Source organism: Monodelphis domestica, chromosome 5, assembly GCF_027887165.1.
Source record: "Monodelphis domestica isolate mMonDom1 chromosome 5, mMonDom1.pri, whole genome shotgun sequence".
Lineage (NCBI taxonomy): Eukaryota > Metazoa > Chordata > Mammalia > Didelphimorphia > Didelphidae > Monodelphis > Monodelphis domestica.
The window spans coordinates 41807831-41830081 of NC_077231.1; the positions used below are offsets into that span (position 1 = coordinate 41807831).

The window sequence follows — 22251 nt, forward strand, 5'->3', positions numbered from 1 at the left end:
AGGCTGGCAGCTTATGGCTGGACACCAGAATTGTTTTAGCATCCTGGCCACCACTTTTCCTCCAACTTGTCATGGTGGGTCATAGATCACCTCCTTGCAGGAGTCTGCACTTAGGACAATGGCCAGTCTTGGTTCGTTGGCATCAGTGCTCTCTTGTCTGGCCTCAACGGGAGAGACGGGAAGGAGAACTAACAATAACAACAGACATTTATAAAATGCACTAAATCTGTAAAATGCCTTGTATCCATTGTCTTTTTAAGCCTACTACTATAATTAATGACTATCAATTTTTTAAAAAACTTATTTTCTGTCCTTCTTTCCTTTGTTTCTTCCTTCCTTTCTCTCTTTTTCCCTTACACTCTTACTTGGTTCCTTAGTACCAACTCTAAGACAGAAGGGCAAGGATTAGGAAAACAGGGTGAAGTGACTTGCCCAGGGTCACATAGCTAGGAAGTGTCTGAGGTTAGATCTGAGCCCAGGTCCTTCCAACTGCAGGTTTGGCATTCCACCCACTGTGCTACCTGTACTTTACTATTCTCATTTTACCGATGAGAAAATTGTTCTTGTTGTTCAGTTGTTTCAGTCACATCCAACTCTTTATGACCCCATTTAGGGTTTTCTTGGCAAAGACACAGGAGTAGCTCATCATTTCCTTCTCCAGCTCATTTTTACAAATGAGAATACTATGGCAAACAGGGTGAAATGACTTGCCCAGGGTCACACAGCTAGCAGTGTCTAGGATTGCATTTAAACTCGAGAAGATAAGACCTCCTAACCAAAGGTCCAGCACTCTATCACTGTGCCACTTACCTGCATTATATGAGAAAACTGGGAAAGTAAATTTGCCCACTTACACAGACAAGATTGGATTGTCCTAACCCCAAGTCGTTTACTCCTCACATATACCACCTAGCCTTTTCTTGCTGGGGAAAGCCAAAGAATGGGACTCACAGATTACATTGATAGAGCTTTGAAGTTTTCCAACACCCTTCCTGGCACATCAGAAGAAAGCTGAGTAAATGCTTGTTGCCTCTCTGATGTTACCACTAGGGGAAGCAATCCAAGCATTTCTATCCCCTCTCTAGCAATGCATCAGGTACCTGAAGCCCTATCATCCATCTGGCTTGGGCACAGCTCTCTCCCTGCTTCTACGGTGAGAAGAATCCAGGGCAGTTTCCTTCTTCCATTTAGGTGCAATGGAGCATGTTTTTCCCTTCCTTTCCCCCACCCCCTTCAAAAAAAGTCCCAAGTACCAAGCACTAGTCAACACTTGAAAGTGTATGACTCTTATGAATTATTATGGTTCTGGCTTTAAACTGGGGGAACGATGGCACAGTCTCTATTTTTGTGTTTCTGGCTACGAGAACCCCATCAAATAACTATTCAATGGTCTTCGTATTACTTTTTATGGTCTGTGATTTGAAATACCCACTTGGAAAATTGAAAATAAAACTGCTTTCCTCCCAGACTCTGTTCTGTTTCCATTGGGTAAATGCTAATATTTCTTTCTCCTCATATTTCTAATTCAACAGAAGCCAACAAGACTCTATTTTTTCTTCCTTTCCCCCCTCTATTTGGATGACCCCTCCAAACTCTCAAAAGACATTTCTCCCCAATTTATCAGCTTTCCCTCCAAATCTTCTAGGGAATGTTTGAAGCCAGAGTCCCTAAGATTCTGGTGCCCCCCACAGGAGAGGCTAGAGTTTTCCAGACTATAATGATGATTCCTGGGCTTTGTGTAACATTCAGATAGCATTGATTCTTAAAGTCTCTGCCTGCCCAACAGTATTGGGGCTCCAATTGATTCTAGAAACCCTTAAATCAATAGCATATATCCTCCCAAACCAGGCCTGGTGGGACCAGTTTTGTTCATGTTGATGAGAATTCCAAGAAGACTCAGAACCAACTTTGTCTCGCTGTAGTGGGAGTATATATGGGGATTGCAGATTTTAAACCATCTTTCCTTCCCATTGTTAAGTGAGTTTGGATCTGGGTAGGCTCATCTGGCTTGTTTCAGCACCCTAAGTTCAGGGGGCCTAGTCTTAGAAAATAATATCAACTCTGTGACAAAATGTCGGCAGGTACCTAAGTGGCTGTGCACCATCCCAGAATATGTCCTTGAGTAATATTGGCATTGAGTAATACCTTCAAGTTCCCAATGGGGTAAGAGAGTAGGACACAACTGAAAGAAATAGACACCAAAAATACTCCCCTTAAAGGGCTGATTTGGACTAGATCCTAAAATGATCCTCCAAGGGACTCTGCTAGGGCTGAGAATCATGTAGGGAGTTCTCAGTATTTCTACATGGATAAAGATATATTTACACATATATATTATGACATAATAAGCCTCTCTGAAAGGCATATATATACACATACATTTGTGACAATATAATTATTGGCCAGGATTTCAGAGACGCATATTAGAGGAATGAATGTGTTTTTTAGAAAAACAAACATGGAATTTTAATACAAGTTATCATACATTGTATGGGGCTAGACCTAAGTAAACTTGTGATTTGTGTATTAGAAAGAATACTATAGGGGCACCTAGGTGGCACAATGGATAGAGTACCAGGTTTGGAGTCAGGAGGGCCTGAGTTCAAATATAGCCAAAGGTACTTCCTAGCTACACAATGGTGATCCTATGGAACATGTGCCAAAAAGGGCACAAAAAGCCATCTATGTAATAAGGAAAAAGACTTGTACAAGAATATTCATAGCTGCACTCTTTGTGGTGGCCAAAAATTGGAAAATGAGGGGATGCCCTTCAATTAGAGAATAGCTGAACAAATTGTGGTATATGTTGGTGATGGAATACTATTGTGCTAAAAGGAATAATAAAGTGGAGTAATTCCATGGGGACTGGAACAACCTCCAGGAAGTGATGGAGAGTGAAAGGAGCAGAACCAGAACATTGTACACAGAGACTGATACATTGTGGTACAATCGAAGGTGACGGACTTCTCCATTAGTGGCAATGCAATGTCCCTGAACAATCTGCAGGGATCTAAAAAAACACTATCCACAAGCAGAGGATAAACTGAGGGAGTAAAAACACCGATGAAAAGCAACTGCTTGACTACAGGGTTGGAGAGAATATGATTGAGGAGAGACTCTAAATGAACACTAATGCAAATTCCAACAACAGGGAAATGGGTTTGAGTCAAGAACACATGTGATAACCAGTGGAATTGTACGTCGGCTATGGGAGAGGGAAAGGTGGTGGGAGGCGGGGAGGGGAGGAAAAGAAAATGATCTTTGTTTCCAGTGAATGTTTGGAAATGACCAAATAAAATGTTTAAAATTAAAAAAAAAAGCCATCTCTGTGGGCACACACTCTGTTGCCCAATAAAGTTCATTACTAGACAACCAGAGGGACTTGGGGCAGAGTCTCTCTCCTTTCGGCATGCACCTGAGGACATTCCTCACATGACCCTCCCCTTTGCCCAGCGGCATGTGGCATGCCACATGCCACACTCAATTATATAATATATATTTATATTATATTATATTATTGATTTATTTTATTTAAATATTAGTAACGTATTTATTAGTATATTTAAATAAAAACAAATCAATAATATAAATATGATTAATACTATTGCAGAAAGGCCATAAAAAGAATGTCACAATATGATATGCATAAACTTCTTTAATGGCATAAGAACTTTTAGAATCATCCTGGCTCTCCTGTGAAGAAATGTTTCCATGACCTTTAATCGTGAAAAAGGGCTATCAACCTCCACTGTTTGCAGGAGCTGCATTGCTTCTCCAGATCTTCCTTGATGAATACAAAAGTGTAGTTCGTTAGAGGACTGTTCATATGAACTGTCAGAGGATACACCAAGGTTATAGCCATAGCCATAGTCATCACATAATCAAAATCTTCAAAATAAGGCCAGTTTTTGTTCTACTTTTTCCCCCCATACTATGATCCCCAACCTCAAGAAATGCTCCAATACCATGATTGTTGCATTGCAAAAAAGGTTTTGTTCTCTAGTACTCTTAGAGTCCAAGACTTAATTCCTGAACACCTTGTTGCACTCTTTGCCAAGGCCAGGCCATATCCATTCTCATCACCCAACCCACTCATTACAAAGATAAAGGTTGAGACTCCCCTTGGACTTCATTCCAAAGATCGAGTGGCTTCTACGCTTGTCTGAAGCAGCTTGTCTAGATAGATAAAGCAAAATTCGTCATAGTATTGAGTAGCCCAAGTGGTCCATAAGACCATCTTTAAAACCTTTTTTTAAAGGACTTCACATTTTATATCCTTGTTCGAGGATACAGGTGCTGCTAGTTGACGATGGGATAAAAACTTAGATCACTTATTGAAACATCTCACACTTTTTGGATGTAGGATTTAGAGGACTGGAGTTGGGGAGACAAGGGAAACTTCCATGATGGCCAATGAAGCTGAACATCATTAGCATACACAAGGGTAGATTTATTGTCTTCACTCTGGTTTTAGCATCCTTGACTCAGTATTGACTAACAACTGGTTTGAGGAGGTGGTTGCAGTAGTTTGGAGAAGAGGGGTGGGATTCACTTGGGTTTATCATGCTACCAATGGCTGTAATGTCCCTTGTCATAAAGAAAATGTGATCAGAGAATTTTGGACCATCTGCTAGAACTGTGGCAACTTTATCCTCATGATTAGAGGCAAGCCATGCTGTATCCAAATCCATCCATCCATCCATCATTTGGAGAACCAGACAGAACAGTACTGCTGTATCATGAAAGAAACTGGGGAATAGATGAAGAAGCTATTAGCCTAGCCTTAGGTTCATAAAACTTATTCCTAAATCACTAGACTACAGTTTTGAACATTCTTAAAGTACAAACTCAAAAGACATCCCCAAATCCCAAAAATACTTTGTAATAAAGACACTGGTTGATAGTAAAGACATCAGTGAATAGGTTGGGGCAAATTTGTCCTATATGGGATGCTGTCTTGAAGAGACTTGATTACTAATTCCTACTGGGGAGAAGAGGAGGGGAGCAGTCCATCTAACTCTGTGCTGCAGGGAAAGGTACACTGGGTCTTTGGCATACATGCCAAAGAGGTCTATGTGTGCCATCTCTGGTACACATGCCATAGGTTTGCCACAATACGGTAGAGTGTAGAGCTTCTCTCAAGCTTATAGGAAGGAATACACAATTTAATAACTACAGAAGTGATGATTATAGAAATATAATTATGACAATGCAAACCACAACTTTAGGAATGATGACTATAGGAATAGATATTGGGGAAATGATAAATCAAATGACTCCACAAAAATATATAAAAAATGGTGCTCGTACAAAAAATACTCAAGGTGCTAATGCCCCTCAGGGGGGTGCCCAAGGAACTTCCCAAACACAATGAAGGTATGGGGGGGGGCTGGGGCACAGGAATCGGAGGATACAACCTTTGATTTCCCAGACCCTGATGTCCTACTACCCGTTGTCCCTATCCACTACCCCCCCCATACTAATGAACCCCATGTTACTTTAAAGGTGGGTAACACCTATTATGATTGTCTATTAGACACTGGAGCTTCCTGGTCTGTATTAAAGAGAACACCTGATTTACAATGTCATTCTGTTGGCTCATAGAATGTAATGAGAGTATCAGGAATACCCCAAAGAGTTAAAAGACTTCCCCCTAGAATAGTGTCTGTAGGACCCCTAGAAGTACAACACTCCTTCCTTTTGATGCCTGACTCCCCTTTAAATTTGCTGGGGAGGGACCTTCTATGCAAACTCAGAGCCACAATAACTTGCTCCCCAGAGGATTCCTTATCATTGGAAGTACTGGAGGAATCTTTAAATTTACTCCCTGTAATTCTCTGAGTCAGGAGGGAAAAGAGCATTCCACCTTTGCAATACCTGAAGATATACCAGAGGCTCTTTGGGCCACATCTTCTTCCAATGTAGGCTTAAGTCGGCTGTTCCTGTGCAGATAAATACTAAATCTAGCCCACCTCCTTCCATTCCTCAGTATCCCCTCTCAAAAGAGGCAATTGAGGGAATTACCCCAGTAATTAACTCATTAATTGCACTGGGAATAATAATTCCTTGTAAATCTGAATACAGCACGCCCATCCTGCCCGTTAAAAAACCAAAAAGAGGGCCTGATGGCAAACACTTCTATAGATTCGTGCAGGATTTGAGGACTGTGAACAATCACATTATAAAGAGACACTTCATAGTTTCCAATATCAAGACTATTATTTCTTCTATTCCTAGCACAGCTACATACTTTATAGTAGTAGACTTGTGCTCAGCCTTCTTTTCCATGCCTATACATGAGAACTCCGGGCATATCTTTGCTTTCACCTGGCAGGGCAGTAAATATTCCTGGAGTCGTTTCCCACAAGGTTTCATAGACAGCCCGAGCTTATTTGTGCAAATTTTGAGCCAAGATACAGATAATATAAAATTTTAAAACAACAAATCAAGTACATAGATGATCTACTCTTGGCTTCAACAGATGCAGAAGCATGTCAGGAAGATAGCAAACACGTTCTTTTGGAATTGCACAAAATAGGGCATAATATCTCAAAGGATAAAGTTCAGTGGTGCCTCCCTAAAGTAGAATATTTGGGGTTTATCCTGACTGCAGGTGCCTGCTTTATTTCTCCCAAATGAATTGAGAATATTCAAAATTTAAGCGCTCCTACCACTAAGAAACAGTTGAGAGCAATTTTGGGAGCAACAGGGTTTTATAGACAATGGATTCCTTGCTATGGGGAAATTACAAAACCCCTTATAGCACTAACAAGGGATTTGGTCCCTGAACCCCTCAAATTAGAACCAGAACACCTGTCAACTCTATCAAATCTAAAAAAGGCTATCCTGTCTGCCCCCGCTCTAGGCATTCCAGATTACAACAAGCCATTTATTTTGTATGTACATGAGCAAAGAGGGGTAGCTTCAGGTGTTTTAACTCAGACTTTGGGACCTTCTCAGCGCCCAATTGCCTATTACTCTGCCCAACTGGACCCAGTAGCACCACTATGTCTTAGAGGAGTAGCTGCCACAGCCTTACTAGTGACAAGAACTGTTGATCTAGTATTGGGATGCCCATTAACAATCTTGTACCCACATGAGGTAGAAGCATTGTTGCTAAGGCATAGAATACAGGCATTTTCTGATCAGCGAATTACAAGGTATGAAATAATCTTGTTAAACAATGAAAACATTACCTTGAAGTGCTGTTCAACTCTTAACCCTGCCACCTTGCTTCCAGATTTACCAACTTCAGGAGAACCATTACACAGTTGTGAAACACTAGTGTCCATGGCAAAAAAGCCTCGAGATGATCTCTTGGACACTCCCTTAATCAACTCAAATCTAGTCTTATTTACTGATGGTTCTTTTATGAGAGATGGCATACGCTACACTGGAGCTGCTGTAGTCACGGAATTTGCCACTGAGTGGTCAGTTTCGCTGCCCTCTAATATTAGCGCTCAAGGAGCAGAACTCATAGCTCTAAAACAAGCTTGTATAATTGCCAAGGGAAAAAAGGCAACAATTTATACGGATTCCAGATATGCTTTTGGCATTTGTCACTCAGTTGGGATGCTATGGCTCCAAAGAGGATTTTTAACCTCAGCTGGAAAATCCATAGCTAATGCAGAAATTATTAATGAAGTTCTTTCTGCTCTCAAACTGCCTAAAGCCCTAGCTGTAGTTCATTGCTCTGCCCATACAGGTGGTTCTGACCCTGTCTCTAGGGGACATTTCTGAGCAGATGCTGCTGCAAAGCTAGCAGCCATAGAAGGACCTGGATTAATTTTAACATTAACAACCACTGATAATTTAAATTTATCACTTTCCTATAATGAAAATGAAGTGGAAAAGTGGAAACAAAAATTCAAAGCAAAACAGATTGATGGAATATGGGTGTCATCTGAAGGGATACCCCCGCTCCCTAGAAGTTTCTAACACCAAATTTGCCAATCTGTTCATAAAAATGGTCACTTTGATACCCAAGGTATCGTGGACTCTATTAAGAGAGTATGGATAGCCCCCAGTATAACTACCATAGCCTCTAAAGTGTGTTTAGCCTGCTCTACCTGCCAGGCATATAACCAACATGCCTTTCATGGCAAAGCCTTTGGTGGGCATCCTCTGGTTTACACACCTTTTGACACCTACAGATAGATTTCATAACAATGCCAAAGGCCGGACATTATAAATTTTGTCTAGTCATAGTAGATCAACTGACCAGATGACCAGAAGCATTTCCTGCCTTCCGAAACACAGCAGCTTTTGTTGCTAAGGTGCTTTTAAAAGAAATTATTCCTTGCTTTGGCCTGCCAGCACGTATTGATTCAGATAGAAATCATTTTACTGATTCTGCATTAAACCAAATATATTCTTACTTGGGGATAAATCCCAAATTCCATGTTCCATATCATCCCCAGAGCTCAGGTCAAGTGGAGAGGATGAATAAAGAACTTAAAACTATGATTGGCAAATTATGCACTGATACCCATTTAAAATGGCCTGAAATTCTCCCTCTGCCCCTATTTTATCTTAGGGGCAGGCCTAGAGGAGACTTGCACATCTCACCATTTGAGATGCTTTTTGGACATCCTCCTATACAGGCTAAACCTTTCTCCCCAGCATATACATCACTATTAGGGGAGATACTACTATTGCTTCCTATATAGAGGAATTACAGCATAACCTATGTGAACTCCATGAATCCAGAACTGCAGTACAAGCCAGACCACTAGACTTTTCACCTCACAACCTGAACCCAGGAGACAAGGTGTATATTAAGAATTTTCAGCGTACTGAAGCAACTCAGCCTTCCTGGGAGGGACCATTCCAAATATTGTTAACTACTCCAACATCTATAAAGGTTGGAGAGAAGGACTCTTGGATTCACTGTTCACATGTAAAGAGAGCATCTTCTGCTGAGACTGATTGACTGTATCCTATCATACGCATTGAAGATAATAATCCATTGACAAGTGGATGCTGTTTTTCAAAAACACATTGAATTCCTGATTTTCTTCTTCTCTCCCTTATTTTTTTATTATTGCTTCTCTTTTGAATACTTTATTTTCCCCCTTTCCTCATTTCTTGTACAAAAGGTATATACAATTAAATTTTTTTCTCTCTGCAGTTAAGTTTAAAATATACATACTTGCTATATTATTAATACATACCCAAACAGCTTTAGACTGTAGGAACCTGCAATTTATTGATAAAATGTTATGGGACTATGATTACTATTTGTGTCTGATTCCAGAAAATGAGATAAAAACAGGGAGCACAGACTTAACCTGAATAGTGCCAAAAGAGCACACAAGAAATACTAATGTGGACTCGAGTTTGCAATGCTTGATATACGTTAAGTTGTAGGACTTCCTTGTATCTACACTTTTAATGAAGTAGTCATACAAGTACAAAAATTTGACTATCATGCTGGCTCCCTATATCCCTGAGAATGAAAAAAGTCAGATCAGGGAATAGAATTCTAGTTCCTTTCATTCTCATAGTATGGCAACTTTCTGTAGTCTTGGCTGCAAATGGGTAAGTGAAATATTACAGCATTCTGTCCTACAGACTTGTGGGAAAGAAATTACTTTAAATTGGACCTTTACAAGGGCCCATTATGAAGTTATTCTTGTTTACTCAACATTTTATACATAAATTTTGGTATTTTTATTCTGATTTTGAATTTTTTTTCTTCCCTTAATTTGTTTTGTTTTTATTGTTTTTCAATTTTTAATAACTGACTCATACACCCCCATAAATCAACAATGCATCCTGAGCTGAACTGGATTTTTTAACACCTGCTTCAGTGGGGGATTGTATTTTAATAAAAATCCAAGATTTGGAAAAAAATTTTTTGTTTGAGAAAGATCTTCAAGGAAGAAGCTTGCTAACTCCTAAATCCAGAGAATGAAGTACTGCAGAAAGATGCCAGAAAACCTATATTACATCAAGATCAAGAATGAACCTTAGGGTGTGGTTGATTGAACTGAAGGTTGATTGAATTTATTTTGAATGTACACTGTTCTGCCAAAGGGGACTGCCCCCAATTGGTTTTTGTCAATGCGCCCAGCAAAACATTGGTTTTGTTGTGTGTGTGTGTCTCTCTCTCTCCTAATTCTCCTCATCTCCAACTATTGTAATTTCATACCTGGAATGTTTACAAGACCCATCAGAGAGACTAGTCTTTCGGGCCTCAGGGGGTATTGTGAATTTCAAAACTACTCCACCCTATTCAGACCATTCTTTAAACATCAGATTTAGCTATTTCCTGATCAACAACAATAGAGATACTTAGAATAACAGAATCAGGTCTTAGAAACTACATTCTCCACCCTACTCAGTGTAACAAGATTAGGAAGGGCTCCAGCAAACTCAAGATTTAATTATTTGAGAATATGGCCTTCAACAGACATGTGCAAAAAAAAAAAAAAAAGGACAGACCTCTGGGCAGTCCTAGGTCAAGCTAGAGCCACCATTGGCACACATGAGACGCAGGAAGTGAGGAAGAGAACAGCCTCTAGAGTTCTTGGGACTTCCTGTGAGGAGGGCTAGAGTTGAGTTCGAGGCTGGTGCTTGGAGTTGGAGGAGCCCCATGGACTGCTTTCCTTCAGATTGGTCACGTGAGTTATAAGAACTGATCCCTTTCCCTGCCTTGGCTATCCAAGGCCTTAACGCCCACTTTGGCTCAGCCTGAGTCAGAGCAATTCTAAATTAGACTTTTCTCTCTCTCTCCCCCTCTAATACTTTCTTCCTCCTATTGTAATTAAAATACCATAAAAAAATTTTAGCTGACTTGAGTGTTTCATTTAGGAATTACATAAGTGAATTCCTTGTCAACCTTAAATATATATCAGTCTTTTAAAGTGATTTCAGTATCATACCACAGAGAGGTCTATGTGTGCTATCTCTGGTACACATACCATAGGTTTGCCATCACAGATCTAGGGTATCTCAGAGTTATCTTTCAGATTGCAGAGAATCTCAACACAGATCAGTCTTTCATATAAAGAAGATCTGAGATCTAGATAATATTTCTAGATGGTTTTCTAACATCTACGTGTATTTTATGGTTATTCAGCATGCATATCTTCATTTAGATCTTACCTGTGGGCTGCATGCCATCATTGAACTGGTATAGTTCACTTTCCTTGGTAGTATACATTCCAGAGATGTCCATGTGGATGATGAGGTTGAGGCATGAATTACCAGAGGTAGCTCAGTTTTGAGATACTCCAGAAGAAAATGTGGGAGAGAACATATATTAGGCTGTATACCCAACACTTCACTGTTGTATGTCTAATCAAACCTGGAGAATCTCAGTCTTTCAGCCAGAAAATGGAACCATTTACAGTTGAATTGTCTTGGGAAGATCCTGAAGATTACCTGGAAAGATAAAGTATCCAACACTGAGGTTCTCTCCAGAGCTGAATTGCCAGGCATTCAAACTTTACTGTTGAAAACAGTTCCAGTAGGTTGGCTGTATAGTCTGAATGCCAATTGTATGCTTACCTAAAAGACCATTTTATAGGGAAATCTGAAGGCAAGTGTTCACCTGGAGGTCAGAAGCAGCAGTACAAGAACACTCTTCTGGGACTCTGAAATATTTTGGCATTATTGGTATTGAGACATGGCAGACACAGGTACAGGACCATCTAGCCTGCTGTGCTTGCATCAAGAAAGTTTGCTCTCCATGAGCAAAGGCGAATCACATAACCAGAAAGGAAAGATGAGCTGTGAAAATACAGTGCCATCTCCAACCCAAATGCTCAAACAGACTACCTGTGGTAGAGACCTCCTCAACTTATACTGGCTTGTACCACATTGTACCAGAACCCCAACATGTTTCTCGGAAATCATTCATTCCATTATTCTGCCCAGCACAGTCCTATTCCATCACATAACTTGTTCAGACATTTTCTAATTGATGACCATCCCCTCCGTTTCCAGTTTTTGCCACCACAAAAAGAGCTGCTTCCTTAGTCTTCTTTGAAAAGTGAAGGATGAACTCATGGGTTAGTCCTGACTAAAAAAGATGAACTTTAGAAGATACATCCGAAAAAATTAGGAGCATCATAGAAGAGGTTAGACTAGAAAATCTAAGGTCATTTATAGTTTAAAATCTATAATCCTATTTTTTTTAAGCTGATCTAGGAATTCCCCAGTGAAGAAGCTCTCTCTCCAAGAAAAACTACTGAGTTGGTCAGAATTGAATAGGAGTACTGAGAAATTAAGTGCCTAGCTTTAATCACATAGATCCTAAGAAGTGGAGGCAGGATTTGAATCCAAGTCTTTACCCACTATTCTTTGCTGCTGTTCTCCACTATCTATTTCTAAGCTAATGAATGGGAATGGCCCTCTGTTCTGAGAAGTAAGATTTAGAAAGGTGACCTTTAGTTGATTAATGACTATAAACCAAATGCTGAGGATTCAAATAATTGTTTTGCCAAATATTTGATAACCTTCTGCTCATTTGCAAGCCAGATGTGAAAGTAGTGATATCAAGCCTGAAGGATAATATAGCCTACTTAATTTTGTTTGGTTCTAAAACGAACAAGGACAATATTTTGAAGAGAATCCCCACTGAGGCAATTTGACCAGATTAAACACCTTTCCCTAAAGGGAGGAGAGTGAGACTTATAGACAGACAGCAGAAGTGACTGAGAAATCCATAGATGTAACCCAGAGCATCTTCTCCATTGTGTAGCACTTTATCTTGCTTACTCATGACTGGTATAGTTAGAGGTACCAGAGTTTTGCTTCTATCAGATTGAGTAGATTTATAAAAAGTTGTAGCTCAACATGGTCCTCCTGAATGTAACACAGCACAAGTTCCAACAGGTGCCATTTGGGAAAGTTTACAATCTTGGCAGAGTCAACCAGTGCCTCAGTGGACATCCTATGTGCCATATCATATATCAGGACAGAAGGGGTCCCAGTACTTATCATAAATTATATGACCTTGCTTCATTTCATCATTATTCTTTTTTTTTTAACCCTTACTTTCTATCTTGGAATCAATAGTCTGAATTGGCTCCAAGTCAGAAGAGAGGTAAGGGCTAGGCATTGGAGGTCAAGTGATTTACCCAGGGTCACCCAGCTGGGAAGTATCTGAGGCCAGATTTGAGCCCAGGACATCCCCTCTCTAGGCCTGGTTCTCCATCCACTGAGCTACCCAGCTGCCCACATCTCATCATTATTCTTAACCTAGCTCTGATGATGCTTGAGTACAAACTCCCAGCTATACAGATCCTCTAACTCATCTTAGAAAAAAATCTTTGATAACTATTTCCATATAATTCATTTTCATTGTTAACTATACTTAAAAAACCATTGTGAGAAGGAGGGCTATAAACTTTAGATTGCCAGATAGGCACATGCTACAAAACTTCAAGAATCCCTGTTTTATGGACTCTTGGGACCATGAGAAGCTGGGTCTTATGTATTAGAAGCAAAATTTGAATCCAGGTCTTCCTAAGACCAGGGGGCTCTCATTTGTTTGATTTATTCAAAACCATCACCTTCTGTCTTAGTATCAAGTGTAAGACAGAGGAGGGGCAAGGGCTAGGCGACCATGGGCAGTGACTTGCCTAGAGTTACAGCTAGGAAGTATTGAGGCTACATTTGAACTTGGGTCCTCTCAACCCCACACTTGGTACTTTATCCACTATACGACCTAGCTATCCTCTCGCTGTATTTCAAAAGGATAAACTAAATGTTGCCATAGTGAGAATAAGCCTATGATTGACTTAAAGCCTAAAAAAGTACCAAATATCTAAGGAAATAAATTCATCAGTGCCTGAACTGGAAAAAAAAATGGAGACTCTAGGCAAGTTAGCCATTGGCTTTCCCATTTAGTCTTGGGTTGTTACCAATTTATAAACAGTCAAAAAATACCCCCAACTTTCATGGCTGATTTTACAATTCTCCCATACAAAATTAACATATCAGGTTAATAAATCACCTAAGGAGCATATGTCTGATGATGATCAGGAATAGGGATGAGGTACAGCTCTGTGAGGCACGTCTTTCACAGTTGGCCAAAAATGATCAATAGAAGAAGGTTGTTTGATTCCTAAAGCGGGGATGCCTGGAGGCCAGTTGGTTATATTCAGTCCTCATTCATGGGACATGATCTGCCCATGAGAGCATGACCAGCATTGCCCACCATAGGGCCCTTTGGTGTCCCTGGAGTTCTCCCTGGACCTCACCATGGGTTAACCTCTTTTCCAGGCTGGGAAAAACTACACATGCAGCAATGAGCCCAATACAAGGTTACAAAAGAATTTGAATTCTCACATTATGGGTTCAGTTTCAAATTACTAAATAAAAGGTTGATATGATAGTATAAACCAAGCACTTTTGGGGGTATGCCCTACTGTGTATCCAGCACCATGCTAGGCACTAAAGCTCAGCAGTCTCTATTCCCAACTTTAGTTGGGAGCATAAGACTAATGAGAAGACAAGCACTTGGGGGAAGGTAAGTAGATCAATGGCTAAAGAGCCAAGGTTAGAGATGGAAGGTCCTGGGTTCAAATTTGACTTCAGACACTTCCTAGCTGTGACACCCTAGGCAAATCATTTAACCCTCATTGCCTAGCCCTTATTACTCTTCTGCCTTAGAATCAATATATAATAGTAATAAAGAATATTGATTCTAAGATGGAAGGTTTAAAAAAAAAAAAAGACACCAGCAGTTATTCGTACAGTGCTAAACACTTTTGCTATGGGAGTTTGGAATAGGGAAGTGATCTATGTGGGCTAGAATAGTCAGGACAGGTTTCATGGAGCAAATAAAACTGGACCTGTGCCTCTAATTCAATAGTTGGTGCCTCCTGTGAAGTACAAAGTTGAGATCGGTCGTCTGTTCTAACAGCTGTTGTCTAAGATGGACAAAATTGGGATAGATGAAGAGAAAAAAGAAACAAAGACAAAAGGAACAACATTCTCCAGTTAGGAGTTAGAATGACCAAGAGGTCGAGGAGAGGATAGAAAACAATAAGGATTGTTAATGGAAGACCCACATTTGACATTGAGGAATGGGAAGTAGCTGGACCATTTCTAACAATTGGGTCCTTGAGAGCGTTGCTTGGAAGGTAACCAGGAAACCCTACCAGTCTTTGAGAAGAGATGCTAATCACTACCTAGTAGTTATGAAATTCAGACTTGTCGAAATAGACAGAATTGTATCATCTCAAGCAGAATTAATAGGGAAACAAGCTGAAGGTAGGGGGAGACCGAGGTAGGTAGGGATTTGAGAAGCCTTTATATAAACTTAGTAACTGATAAGGAGTTGGGACTATTGGTAGCAGTGGAATTAGAGGTGCAGTGAATTGAGTCATTTTAAAAAAAGACCATTTTCTATCAAATTAAACAAACTATAAAGGACAATTGAGATTTTAAAAGTATAAGGAGAATTGAGTACAAAGGAAAATTGAGAAATATCAAGATTTTTTAAAATTCTATTTGAATTTTTTAGTTCCAAATTATCTTCCCCCTCCCACCCCCCATCTCCTTCTCCTCCACCCATTGAAAAGGCAAGGAAAACCAGAATTCAAATTTTCCAGTTTGAGAGGCTTAGAGGTAGTGCCATTAACAAATGGAAGTTTAGTGGAAAAATATAGGAAGATAAATTTGGCTTTGAGGCATGTTTTATTTGAGACAATTTTGGGACTTAAGTAAAAGTGCCTCATCTAACTATAAATATGGGGCTAGAACATGGAAGGGTGGTCAGGGCTAGAAATAATGATTTAGGAGTCATCTTTGGGAGGTAAAACTGGAAGCTGTGGGAGAGGATTAGCTTATTCAGCTTCAAAGGAAGGCTTTGATCTTTACAGCTAAAACATAGAAAAAAGAGGCAAAGAAGAAAAAGGATAGTAAGATAGTGAAGAGGGAAAACCAGGAGAATGGATGTAATAGAAGCCAAGGGAAGAAAGCCTCAGAAAAGTGTTAAGAAGGGGGGTAGCTCAGTGGATTGAGTGCGCCAGACCTAGAGAGGAGGTCCTAGGTTCAAATCTGGCCTCAGACACTTCTCAGCTGTGTGACCCTGGGCAAGTCACTTGACCCCCATTGCCTAGCCCTTACCACTCTTCTGCCTTGGAACCAGTACACAGTATTGATTCCAAGATGGAAGGTATGGGGTAAAAAAAGAAAAGAGTTAGCATTAAGTATTACACAGATGAAGACTGAGAAGAGGCCATTGAATTTAACAAGAGAAAGTCATTGACAAGTAGGGCAGGCTCACTGTGAAACTGCCAAGTAGCAATTAGTTATCTTTAGTACCAAAATCTCCACTTTCTAGATTATCTTTACAAATTCCAGGTACCATTTACTCCCACCTTCCTCAGACCTCCTACTTTATCCTTCCATTGTCAAAAGCTTCTCAAGAAAGCATCTTGTAAACTCATTTACACTGAAATATATTTAATGAGGGGCATCTAGGAGATAGAGTACCAGGGCTGGAGCCAAGAAGACCCAAGTTCAAATCTGTCCTCAGATTTTCTTCATTGCAAAGAAAATCCCAAATAGGGTCATGGAAGAATTGACCACAACTGAACATCAACAAAAATGTTTAATGATGGCATTCTAAATTTCTCCTCTGGGGATAGTGCCCATTTTGGTAGGAAAAAGCTTGGGCATCTGTGGAATTCTAGACATCAATGAGTGAAGTAGGGGAAGTAATTTCTTAAGAGGGACAGAGGAGCATTTCCCTGAAATAAAGATATACACTATATAAAGTCACCACTTACTTGCAAGGTTAGCTGGGTTGGCAACTTTTAAAGATCCATTTCCAGTAGAAGTCATGTCAGAGCCAGGTTGCAGCAGATCAAGGGCTAGGGAAGCAGGAGTCAATAACTTATAATGTTGATGTGTTTGCTATCCAAAGGATGGAGAGAGAAAAGATGTTTGCTGGATCAAGCACTCTTCTTCCCCAATGAAGTGGATCTTTTCCTGCTAACCTTCTACATTGTCTTGTGACAGAAAATCGCTTCACCTCATCTTTTTGTTGTTCTGATTTTGTTTGTCTTCAGAATTTGTTTAGAGGCATTTTAAAAATAGTTGTTTGGAGATTTGGGAAAACTCAGTTCCTTCCTTATTCCGACATCTTGGCTCTGTCTCCCACAGACATTTGCTAGAAAGTTATTGGAATTATTTCTTAGTTTTAAAATTTCCTCAAGAATGGAAAGAGACACATTAAGCACTGCAGGAGAGAAGCTACTGTGTTATAACTCTTTACTTTCCTAGCACCTCCCTCACCCCCCAAAAGTGGTCCTTTAATACTTTGGAAATTGTGCCCCACTTCCCCCCTGCCCCAACCTGTTAATTGATACCTCTAAAAGAGAAGCCTGGTAATTAAGTTTCTTAGCAATAGAATTTAAACTGCAGTAGCAGAAGTTTTCTTTCAGGAAGTTCTTTGTAACAACATCAGCTGAAAATTGGGTTAATGGAAGTTTTATAGTTGAATTCTTTTTACATGTTGATAAGCATAGATAGAGAATTGTTGAATTAGTCTAGACGGTAAGTATTGATTTTTTGCATGATCTTGTAGGGCAGCATTTGCTTTTACTTTCTCATACTCATTTTTGTAAACCCCCAAGTACCTAACCCATACCTTTCCTGGGAAATGTCTTAGTTTAGGCATAGTTATTTAGAGATCTAGCATAGCATAGGGTAAGAAAGGTTGGTTTTTTATTGGGGTGGGAGTAGGTTAGAAAATAGCATAAAATAAAGTCAACAGTAAAGTATGAATATTCACAACAGCGACTTTGGGAAGGTCGTATTGTGAAAGGGGAGATTTTACAGAGTGGAAATGGAATGCTGGAGAGGCAGGAGTGACCGAGAGGGCAGTTGGAATGGTCAGGTGGATGGTTCTGGAGATGGAATGCTTCTGAGAACCAACGAAGGCTCTGAGGAGTTCAGTTTTGAACCCTGGAGTGAGACAGCTCCGACTCCCACCTCAGGATTGGAAAACCACGATTTCCTGAGGATTTTTCCCGATTGTATCCAATACCCACAGTGACTGTGAACTGACCCTCTCTGTAATTCAAGACCCTGTGTGGACTGACTGGACATTCAGCTGTCTGAGAGGGTTTTTACTCTGAAGGGCAGGCTGGGTCAGTCCTGAAGCCTGAAACATCTCCTCTGTGCCAGCATCCTAAAGACGTTTGCCCCTTCTTTAATACTAGATTAGGTTAGCCAGCATAGGAGAACCAGATAGATAAGGTCCTAGCTGTTGGCCAAAGCCCAAGTCAACAAATGTTGACCATTCGTCTTTGCTTTTAGCTTCGGGAAGCCCTGTTTGACTCCTTTCCTAAGCTCCCCCTTGTTATCCTATCCTAAATGAACAGCTGTTGTTCATCACTTGCAGTCAGATCTTTAAAGGAAGGAGGAAGGTTGGGGGTTGGGGGTTTTAGAGCCAGGAGGGAGGTCGCTATCAGAACCAGGTTAAGCAAAGTCCTGGTTCGGAGGTCACTGATCTTCCTCCAGCAAGGGGTGTTACCTGAAGGATATCCAGGAGGATTAGGTTTTGTAAAAAAAAAAAAAGAAAGAAAGAAAGAAAGAAAACAAAAAACTTACCTAATCAGCTGTCATTCTCCACTCCTGTGGTGTTCCCTAATCTGGTATAGACCTCTGCTTTACCTGTGCCTCCATCTCAGGGAAACAAGGCCAGAGAGCAGCCATCAGCAGGGAGGAAAATACCCTGGGGGTGGGGGGGTTAGCTCACTAGACATTCTGACTAACCATTTTACCCATCCTAGGGGCACAGCCCGTTCCCATTTTAACAAATTCTATAGCTACCCTGCTTAAGTGACTTCCAATTGCCTTTCAAATCAGATAGACTGTTCTTTTGGTGGCATACATGGCATCGTCCTTGCTAGTCTGGCTCCCATTTGCCCCATCCAGGCTTAATGTAGTTATCTGTATTTTACCTACAAGGAAAACTGACCTTGTTCTGTCAAAATGGCATTGCATCTTCCATCTGCCTTCTATCCCTCTTGCTTGAGAGGAACACCTTTTCTACTGTTGTCTTATACAATCCAGAGACAGACACACAGCCAAGGGACACACAGACACCCCAACCAGGACCCCCAGACTGACAGACAGACACCCAGACAATTTTATCTTCACAACAGTTCTGGGAGATCAGTGGATACTCCCATTTTGTAGCTAGAGCGTAGCTAAAATAACTTAATGCTTGATAAGGGAATAGGTCAGGGAAGACTTCATGGAAGGAAGATGTGGCAACTAAAGCGGTAGAGAAGGAAGACAGCTTTCAACGGATCCAGGTGAGGAGACAGGGCGCTCCGGGCACGAGGGCAGGGAGGGAGAACAGGACAGGACCCGTTTGGTAGTCCAGGATACTTAGAATACATGAAGATGAATAATAGTATAAAACAGACAGATGGAGAGATTGATGGGTGCCTCTGTGTGAAGGCTCGGTGCCAGTTTGAACTTTTGTCTTATAAGACAGAAAGTTACTGAAGATTTTCCAATTAGGGAGTGACCAGGTCAGACCTGTGGATTAGGAATATGTAATTTGATATCTGTGTAAAGGAAAGAGATTTACTAGGGGCTCTTATAGTCAACGTATCAAATGATGAGGACCTGAGCTAGAATGGCAACACCGAGTAGAGAAGGTTATTGTCGTGTCGAGGTTGCATTTACTTGACTAACATTCTAGAACTGGTAGCACTCAGTACCCACTTGGATATTGGTGGTGGTGGTGGAGAAGAAGAGGGAAGGGAAAGGAGACTTGAGTTTCAAGCTTGAGTGCCTGGTGGGTAGGGAGGGAGAGAAGAAAAGGACTTATAAAGGTCCTCAATTTGAAGTCTTTGGGAAACACAGCTGGAAGTGGTTTAGCAGTTAATCGGAGTCATGGCGCTATTAGTCCGGGAAAGGATTTGCAAGTTATCTACATCAGGTGAGAATTGAAGGTATGAAAGCTGATGGGTACAGGAAAGGAAAGAAAAGAGGAGGGATGGGCTTGGGGAGCAGGCGTAAGCTAACCCAGAAAAGGAGTGATTAGATAAGCCATTGAGGAGATATTAGTATCTTAGAAGTCAAGAGAAGATAGAAGAGCAATAAAAGTGGTTAACACACATGCTATAGCAAGGACACCCAGCTAGATTAGACAATCAAGAAGCCATTAGTGACCTTTGAGAGAAGAGATTCAGCAGCATAGTGGGGAGGAAAGTCAAGTTTATAGGCTTGAGGAACAAGTGGGTTTCAAGAACCTTGGGCTTCTTTTTGCGTCAATTCATCTACATGGTGATTTATTTCAGCTTAAAAGTCCAGATCCTGTGAAGGTGGGGTAGATGGGCTGGCATATTCTTTCTAGAAAAACACTAAAAGGGAGGAAAGCTAGTAACAAGATATGTTGGCAGCAATGGTTTGGTTTGATTTTGTTTTTTCCTCCAAGAGCTAACTAAGGAAGGTTGAGCAGATTTACAGGCAAAGGAGGACCTGGGAGTAAATTCAGGGGATACATTTCAGATATAGGGGACCCCTTGTGCAAGACTCAGATGAAGTGGCAAGAAACAGGCAGAACCAACAAGCAATCTCATTCTTTGTTTCTTGTGTGGTTACACAAGACAGAAGTTCAAAAGCAGTCACTGTTTCACAGACGATCACAGTTTAAAACAGTACCTGTGAGAATTTGACAGCTAAGAGGCAGTAGAAAGAGTACTGGACCTAGAGTCAAGAACATTCTGCCTCTGACACTAAAGAGTTGTGTGACTACTTGCAGTTCACCTGACCTCTGCCTGCCTCAGTTTTCTCAACTATAAAATGGGAATAATAAGAGCATCTTTCTCAGGGTTGTTGTGAGGACCAAAGGAGACATTTCCCAAAGCACAATCATAAGTGCTAGATGTTATTACTTTATAGCCCTAAGACATTCACAACGGACATTCACACAATTAGAACCATACTATATACATTGGGGAAGGATGACGTGATACTTGGAATTGCCTTATATGGGTACCTTGCCTTTTGGTATGGTTACACTCCAAACTTGTGCTTCCTGTTTTATTCATCTGGTTCTTGGAGATGCTGTTCCCCTTCTGAGATCGGGAGCATGTTTCCTGAAAGCCAGTAGAGGGAGAATTAGGACAAGGAGAACAGAAACACGCTCAACAGGTTGTTTGTTTGAAGCCCTGTCATTCCAGTTTGGCCATTTCCTGATTTTTCACTGGTTTGCCTCTACTTAACTGAATGAATTACATCTATGAAGCAGTTTAACATACCAAATGCTAGGCATACAAGTACAAAAACAAGCCATACACAGACCTTCCCGGGGCCCATCAGAACCCCAAGAACACAGAGAACTTACCCAAAGCAGATGGAGAAGAGGAAGGACAGACTCATGAACTGAGGGGCTAAACCCTTGAACCACGAGTCCATTCCATTGTAGGAGTAGGAACGAATGGCTTACTCTTCAGCTCTTATACTCTATTGCTAATTGGTTTGCTCTGGAGAGAGAAAAAAACCAACCCTCTTCTAGACTAATTGCCAACAGCTGCCCCATATAGGACCCAATGGCCCAAGAGTCTGGAAGGACTGCTTGATTTGTCCATCACCCCAGGCGCTTATCTCTGGGCTCCCACTGGAAAAGCCAATCCCTGAACACATGCAGCAAAGTGAACTGCGTGGCAGGATAAGAGTGAGGAGCAACTTCTGATTTGTTAAGAATTCCCATTGGTTTTCCCTTTCATTTTCGTCCCCATCCATGTGGATTCTTGTACTTTGGTTGCTCTTAAGCTCTTCCTGGATAATGAAGAGTCCCTGACATGGAGGAGGCAGCAGGTTATTGCAATGCTGTCAGTTTTTATTCTTGTCACCACTTGGGACATTTTGGGGGGACTAAAAAAACTCCTTAGCTGTGGTTAGTCTGCCACCTCTATCAATGATGGAACTGGTGTAGCAAATCCTATAATTAGGGCTCGCTTTGTCTTGTTTCCCATGAAACAGAGATAGGTCACTCCTTATCTTTTGATTTAATACTACCATAATACAATAATGATACAGATGGTGTTTTTGAGGGCACAAATCCTACAATTATTATTTTTCGAGGCTTGGCAGGAAAGAAATAGTTACCACCTTGGTCAAAATAGAAAACATGCATATCCCTAAAATGAAAGTTCTTTGGTGAGAAAAGATGAAACAAACTACAGGTTTTACTGGAAAATATTGGCATGAATTATCTGTATTAACTGTTTACTGTGAATTTTTTATGTTTTTTCAGTTCAG

At 40.7% G+C, this 22251-nt stretch overlaps 1 long non-coding RNA gene across 2 annotated transcripts in view; it reads right to left on the minus strand.

Annotated features, from left to right (window-relative positions):
- The window catches only part of LOC103095880 (uncharacterized), a 47182-nt gene extending 25751 nt beyond the window's left edge, over positions 1 to 21431 (minus strand). Inside the window, exons 1-6 of one of the 2 annotated variants that reach the window (XR_472318.2) lie at positions 21335 to 21431; positions 20987 to 21086; positions 18580 to 18654; positions 16752 to 17134; positions 11110 to 11388; positions 3638 to 4749 (exon numbers count right to left, since the gene is read on the minus strand). This is a non-coding gene — a long non-coding RNA (uncharacterized LOC103095880). Of the gene's footprint in view, positions 1 to 3637; positions 4750 to 11109; positions 11389 to 16751; positions 17135 to 18579; positions 18655 to 20986; positions 21087 to 21334 lie in introns of those variants that run through there. The other variant, XR_008912082.1, reaches the window with a different exon arrangement.
- Positions 21432 to 22251: the final 820 nt, after the last annotated feature.